The following is an 8,348-nucleotide window of genomic DNA, read 5'->3' on the forward strand; positions in this document are numbered from 1 at the left end:
TGAAATTTTACATGTATGTGTTGAAATCCTTATGTATGTATGTGGTGAAAGGCAAAATTGGAGCTTAGCAAATGCATTCTATTGTCTTACATATGTCTATTATGTGCCTAGGAATGGTATGTCTTACGAAATTCATATGTGTGATGTATTTGGATATGAACTCTCATGTATGTGTGATGTATATGTGATTCGAAAGTTAGATATATTCTCATGTATTCTTGATGGAATAACTCATATTTGTTAGGAATGTATGTGTGATGGCTTATTTGGATATATTCTCATGTATGTGTTGCTCATATTTGGTATGAATGGCTCATAATATGTTGTATGTGTTGCTCATACATGTAGGATGGTGTGGCTTCGGATGAAGAGTACGACGGGGAGCACCGGGCTGTTCATATGACGGAGAGGGGAACGGATCTTCACCCTTTGAAGATTCGTTACCATGGCACACCGGATATACCTTATGACGAGAGGTACACGGAGTTCATCCGGCCTACCGGTCTTATGCCGTTCATATCCCTTGTAAGCCGTGGGGGCCACACATGAACCCCTCGGCACTCACCGCCCTTGTCGACCGGTGGAGGCCGGAGACTCACACCTTCCACTTGAGGGCCGGCGAGATGGCCCCTACTCTGCAGGATGTTTCCATGATCCTTGCACTACCTATTCGGGGCGAGCCACCGTGTATGAACACGGCTTCGATGGGTGGCGCGGACGGATGGAGGATATTATTGGCGGGGCTCCTCCGCCGCCGAAAATCCAAAGGAGAGAGTTCCCGCCGGCGCGTCTTTCACTTGGATCAGAACTAACTTTGCGGAATGCCCCATAGAGGCCGACGAGGACACTCGGAGGACGTACGCCCGCGTGTACTTATGGTACATGATTTCCGGGACTCTCTTTCCGACGGTGGGGGTAAGCCGGCCCATTGGTGTTGGCTGAAGGCGCTTACGGTGTTGGACGCCCGGTGGAGTTGGGGAACAACGGCACTTGCCTACCTCTACCGGCAGGTGATGATTTGTTCTATGTACTATTTTCCTATAGTAGTGCGCTACACAAAGTAGTAACCAAATATCTTATGTACGCAGTTGGACGAAGCTTGTCGCGGGACCGGGAGCAAGACGGGTAGCGGCGGTATTGGTGGATGCATGCTCCTACTTTCCGTATGGAGCTGGGACCGCCTATCGGTTGGGCGTCCTGGGTACTCAACGAGACGCCATGGCCTCATTTCCCTCACTTTCCCGATCGGGAGCCCACTTGGGCATACCTTTGGGACAATGTCTCGGAGATGACGAGCGATCCAATGATCATGTACGAGCGAGTACACCGCGGAGTTGGACACTCTTACCGCCGAGCGAGTAACCGATCACTGCGGAGTTGCAATCCTAGTTTTGATTGATTCTACCGGCATCTACTAAATAATTGTATGCTCGCAGGTGGAATGGGAGCCATATGGTAGCTACTACCGTATTGGCGCGGCGATGACCGACCTAAACCCCAAGTGCACGGAGGAGGCACAGCTTCGGCGTATGCGCTGCCCACTCATATGCATGTGGCTTGTTGAACACCACCAGCCGCAAAGAGTGATGAGACAGTTTGGGTCTGTATCAGAGTGCCCACCAATGTGGCAAGACACGGACAAGGCGCTTCACGAGTAAACTTCCGGAATCATGCGATGGAAGATTCTTGATAGAAGAGGTACAAACTAACTTGTTGATTCTTGCATGCTTGATAGGCAGCGGCAGAGGAAGATCACAAATTGGCCGATCCATCATAGCGGCCACATCACGGCGTTCCAACACTCGCTTGGAAGCGGCACGGAATGCTGGCCCCGAGCAGATTGTGCCTCACGACTTCACCGCTTTCAACAACTACCTCGAGTGGTTCCATCGGAACACGCGTATCGAGTTAGTGAAGCGCGCGTATCGTGAAGAGATCTTGGACGACCCCATCCAGTTCGATGAGGTTGGGCAAAGCCAGCACGACACTTTTGCTCGCGAGAGGAGATCGACTTCTATTGCTTCCGAGCTGAACTTCGTGGTAATGGATTCTCTCACTAACTAGTACATCATCTAGATTGCCATGTGCTCGCTTAAATTGTGTATGCTATGTTTGTCACAGCGGGAGGAGATCCAGAAAATAGTCGAGGAGTGCGAGGTTGTGTGGGAGCAGAGCCACACAGATGAAAAGCCTGTCGGACCGTTGCGGAATTTCGTTAAGGTATGATCACCAACTTTGAATGTACGCAATTATGTTATGGTGGCTTTGTAACCGTGAGTTCCATGACGCAGAACACTGCACGAAAGATGCGGCGGTTAGCGAACTTGCTAGGTTGCCGCGAAGGCGAAATCCCTACATCCTCCTCTTCGAAGAACATGTATGTACTATTTTGTTGTCTGTGAAACATGTTCTTACTAATTTCAACTTTTGTAATCTCATGTGTTCATGTTTGTGCAGATTCCTCCCGAGGACGACCTAATTCCGAGTCAAGGCGTACTTCCGAAGCGTACCTCCAAGCAACGGTCAGCTTACCGGTTGAAGCCAAGGGGCAAGGCTCCAAACCGGTACACTCCGGAAGATTATGTCAACCGAGGAAAGAAGGTTGTCACTGAGGAGGATGACGGGCCGCCGCGGAGATCAGCTATGTCGAGGATGAGGAACGATGAGCCGTTCTCTTCAGAGGAGGAGGAGGAGGAGGAGGAGGAGGAGCAGGAGCAGCAGCAGCAGGAGCAGCCAAGGCAGCGGACGAAGAGGATGGCCGTCCGGAAGCAGCCCGTGAGGACGACACGTCGAGGACGACACTAGGATGTGCTCCGTGTTGTTGTGAACTATATCTTCATAAGTATCGATTTGTGAACCCTATGTCATTTCGAACCATGGTCCGTAATGCTACTTGTTGTTTGAATCTACGTGCTACAATGTGACCTATGAAGTGTTATATGTGTATGTCATGAAATTGTTACTTGTTGTGTCCAATGTTGTACTCGTAACTCGTTGGAGTTTGGTAGGATTTTTCATGTTTTCAACACAAGTCCATGTGTGGCGCCCTTCCCACTGGCGCCACAAGTGCTAGTGTGGCGCCGTGGCATCGGCGCCACACATGCCAACTTATATGAACCATTGGGTCTAAAACATACTGTGGGACAAATCCTCTGGGACTTAGTCGTTTTCGCGAGGCTCTATGTGTGGCGCCCGTGGCATCGGCGCCACACATGCTAGTGTGGCGCCCGTGGCATCGGCGCCACACATAGAGCCTCGCAAAAACGGCTAAGTCCCAGACGTCCGGAGCCCCTGGATGTTTTCGACCGAAAACTTGATATAAGTTGGCATGTGTGGCGCCGATGGGAGGGCGCCACACATGCTGCCACGTCGGATGGGCGCACCAGCTCGGCGTCGATGGCGCCACGTCGGCTGGGTCGGTGGCGCCGGCAGGAGGGGAGCCACATGGGCATGTGGCGCCCCCGGGAGGGCGCCACACAAAAGGGTTAGATTGGTGAAATAGTTTCGCCGGAGGGTTAGTCTATGCTTTTCTTTCACTTTTGGGTTATTTTTGTGTAAATCGCCCGCTGGAGATGGAGGAAAAGGAGCGGGACATGGGCAGCCGCCGGCACCCGGCAGGCAGCAGTAACCCAAATCCAGTCAAGCCTGACGGACGATTGCTCGGATGAGTGCCGTCAAGGAACCACACGAGCTGTGGATAACCAAAATATGCAGCAGTAAAATGCCAATTCAGAAGGTGCGTTCTGTTTTCGTCCTCTGTTTTTCTAGCTTAGATTTTTTTTTTGCGGGGAGCTTAGATGTGTTGTTGTTCATGAATCTATCTCAACAAATTCTCCAAACTGGGAGGAACCCAGCCCCCGCCCCCCCCCCCCCAGAATTAGTTTTCCTTTACAAAATCAAGAACACAAGGCGGTAGAAAAAGAGAATCCCAATTCATCCACAAAACTAAAAAGAGAATCGATCCCAGGATTCGGTGCACCTTTGGAGGTCATCGGAGACCTTGTGGTTGAAGTCTTGAACCCGTCTAGGCCAGTGGTGTTTTTTGAATAGGGATTGCCCCCTGGTTCCATTGACATGCAACCATAATAGGTCTCATACATCATTCAATTACAATTTTGAAACTCAACCATTGAGCGAAGCACAGATGGGATATAAGGACTAAGGAGAATCAGCTGAAAAGCTAATCTAGAGGAGGGGTGTAACGACTCAACCCCTGTATCTGCCAGCAGCAGCATGTTCCTGACCAACACTGAAGTGTGAGAATGCTTGCAAAGCACTGGTCATCTTCTAACGTTTGCCACCACCTTGTTCCAGATTATATCAATGCTTGTCCAGTTTCTTTTCTAAAACCAGAATTCGTTTGTCAATAACCAAATATACCAAAGCACATCAGAATTGAAAGTGTTAAGTACCACATTCTCTCATAATAAATTTTATAGTTCTGTGATTATATTCTACTGTATATGCATCTTACTTAACTGAGTTTTTTTTATGGATTTAAGGTAATAGTGTCAAATAATTTGAGATGCCCACTGAAGTTACACATCATAATTAGCTGTTGTTCGATTTCTAGTACTGTCTTTTACTGAAAAAAAAGTAAAGGAATGGATGAACTACCTTTCCGCCTTGGTTAGCTTATATACAATATAACATAACAGCTGACTATTTCAGCCAATGTTCTGTGAAAATGGAAAAACTCAACTGAAAAGTAAGCAACATAGACCTTCCAATAAAATACATAAGCATCAACTGTTAAAATAATAGAAAAAACAAATTATAAATAATAAGGCCACCTTGGATCAGCGCTGGCCAAATATTATCAAATCATCAATTCAAGACTTGTATGCTCTCCAGGGAAAATAACATCAGTTGCTGAAAATAACTAACTATTTTGAGGGAGAGCAGGGAAAATAAATACACATGGATATATATTACTGCTATTTTACCATTTGGTTTATCCGAAAGTACAAATGTGCCAAAAACTCAAATTTCTCTGGTACAGAGCTTTGCATGGTTCCTCCCTGTAATAGTGGCATGATCGTGTGCTAGGCCCATATTTTCACACTAATCCTATATTTCCAGTAATACATAGTAGCTTATTGTGATATGATCTGTTAGATAGAAAAGACCTAAATTTGATCATGTTCTGTGATTGCTTCAGATAGTAGATACTGTTTGGGGTAAAAGATGATTAATTAATTTATTATTTTGGATAGACAGTGCAAATAGTGATAACTTGAAATGTGCTATCAAAGATTTGCTAGTGTAGTTTGGAGCAGTCCTAGACGAAACTCTCACATTTGATTTCCCTATTTTGTAAGCAAACGTTCTCATATTTGATTTCTCAATTTCGTATCAATTTCGTAATTTGGAATAGTAGCTTGAGGATTTAACCTGAATTTTCGTATGTGCTCTAGAGGACTTCAGGAAACATTATTCTTTGAAAAATAAGTTATAGTACTATTGTATTTTTAGGTACGCCATTGTACGTCTTAAGTTCCAGTTTGCTACGACTCTCATAAAAATCCTTGTAATTTTTCCTACCATTTTGTATTTCAAGGAATCTAAGGCAGATTATTACGGTAGCTTTGCTTCTCTTGTCTAGTTGTTATCTCATATCTTTTCAAAGTTGGCTACCTGGGTTAAACCGTTGAAGAGATCACCAATAAATCAAATAAGTTCCAACCATACGAAGAATAAGCTATACTTTACAAAGCTATAGATCGGCCTCCACTTAGGTAGAGCATTGGGCCTGATGATGTGTCACGTACTTCCCTAGGTACAGGTTCTGTCAGCAAATTCATGAACTGAACCACATATTACAGAAAAGTAGGTTGTTACAACACTTTGAACCACATATTACTTCTATATTGTTTCAAAATCAGAGCTATCATATGTAAACAAACGATGGAAGGAAAAAAGCGCAACCTATTAGAAATACATATATGTACAAATGCTGCAATATGGAAAATAAAAAGAGAAAATAATTTACCAATGGCATAGATTTACCTTAGTTTATGACCTTGAATCCAACAGAGCAATCGTTTACAGATGGATTCTTGTTCTTTCCAGTACTCAAAATCTGAGGTCACCGTAAAAGAAAGATTGGAAACTTGCAATACACTGAAACTTGTTACAATGCTGCAGGTCCGGCTGGAACTGGCGTTGTCCATCTCCATTGTTTGGTTGTCTATGGCTCTATGCCAACAACCACCACGCAGAAGCAGGACAATCCGGCCGGCAGCCACCAACACAATGTCCATCCATCAAAGGCCTGGATCAAGTGAACTGTAAGCCTGTTCTCGGCGTTCAGTAGCCTAGCCCTGCGCGAGGCTGCTTCCTCGATTCTGCCGGAGGACAGGCATCAAGGCGGCAATCGATGGGTGTCTTAGTTGCACCGTGACCAGGGATGCACTCACGCGCACAGCGGGGGATCCTTAGTCGCCTTCTAGGCGGGGCACTGCTTGGCCCGCGGCGCCATCCGTAACATGCCTCTACAGCTCAGGCATCGATGAAAGCGAGCCCAACCTCAGGGAGAACCTAGTTGATCTCTCCCACAGTTCCTTGCCGCCAGCGACGACACATGGTTCTTGCGTCCAGTGCCAGTAGGCTCAGAAAAGGAGGGAGATGGGAAGCGGCTGACTTGGTCGTGCTCTACAAAATCGGCAGGTCCAAATCGCGTCAATCAAGAATTAGGAGTTGCTGCCCCGTTCAGCCTTGCAGCCATGACCCACCAGCACCACCACACAATTGCCGTTGTCAATTCATGGCGGCAGCGGGGAAAAGCACCGAAGGGCCGATGGAGGCGGGGCGGCAGGTCCAGAAGAGCAAAGAAGAGAACATGGCAAAACAAAATCGCCGGAGATGCAGTCGAGAGCTCCTTACCTAGCCTGAAGAGGGCGGCACCACTGTTGGCTGGGCGGCAACCTTCATGACATGAAGTAGAGGGCGGCACCGCAGTCGACCGCCGCCGTCCAAGGAAGGAGAACCTCACTCTGACTACAGGCGGCAGTTGTGGAGGAGCTCAGCTAGAGACAGATGAAGGCAAGGGAGAGGTCAGCTAGGGTTCAAAGTGAGCGGCGGTTTGGGGGAGGAAGAGGGACACGGGAAAGAATTTTGGAGATTTTTCTGGAGAAGAAAGGAAAGAAATATCTGGAGGAATCCAGATCCTAATCGGTGGCATATTAAACGGTGGAAGGTTGACCAGAAGACCGGGAGGCTAACCGGTAGCCAGCCTGAAAAAAAGGATCCACCGGCACACAACCGGTAACACTTGCCTTTAATGCCTAAAAAAAAGAGGAAGAGTGGGATCTATGAACGTAATTTGAGGATCTACAGTTGTAAAAGGAGTACGTGGCATAGCTATTCAATCGTAAATTCATCCAACTTTTATATAGGGTATAATGATGCAAATATTTTACGTCCGTTTTAAAGAAAAAGATGCTTTCATATGGCCAACCGGAAGAGGCTATAACCAACTTGTAAGAAGACTTTTCCTCCTTCTTTCAGTCCATACTTTTGGGATAGAGTGGGTTCGGGTATGGCCTCATGCAAAAGATCGGACTGTGGTTTAGGGGTAGGGGTAGGGGGGGGGGGACGTGTTCTGAAGTTTCAAATCTGGATCAAATTGACCCATTTTCGACAAGCACGGGCATTTTTCCCTGGCTTAAGATTTCGACAAAAGGTCACAACAGAACTCAGATACGCGCGCGATCTAGGATTCAAGAACAGTGCTAGCTCAGCTGATTTTTCGGTTTTTTTTTCCTACATCTCATTTTCAACACAAACACGAATGTACAGGACAAACTGCAGAGTTCGAAGCTATCACCAGGACACACACACACATGACACATGCGCCCAACTCTGCATCTAATCATGGAGTGTTCACTTCTTTCTAAGCTAAACTAAATTCTACTTCCGACCATCTCATCCCCATATTCTTTACAAGTCTCTCTGAACCCAAGAACCCAAAACAGACCCAAACGTAGTGTTTATCTGAAGAACTGTTCTAGGCCTTCTCTGCCATTTCAGCTGCTCCGTGCCCGTGGTTGCTCTTCCTGGTGACCCGGATGTAGAGGAAGATGACGGCCACCACGGCCGCGGCGAACCCGGCCAGGATGACCTCTGCGCCGGCGATCGACCGGTCCTGCCTCCCGCCGCCGAGCCGCGGCACGACGTCCGGCCCCTCCGCGGCCACCGCCGGCGCAGGCGCCTCCGCGATCGGCCTGGCCATCGCCATGGCGACCACATGACCAAGAACCACCAGAAGCAGCACGAGCCTCGGCAGAGACAGGAAGCCGCAAACCGCCATTGCAGCAACCAACTCTGTTGGATCTCTCTGAGCCTCT

This window comes from Lolium rigidum, chromosome 4 (genome assembly GCF_022539505.1).
Source record: "Lolium rigidum isolate FL_2022 chromosome 4, APGP_CSIRO_Lrig_0.1, whole genome shotgun sequence".
Lineage (NCBI taxonomy): Eukaryota > Viridiplantae > Streptophyta > Magnoliopsida > Poales > Poaceae > Lolium > Lolium rigidum.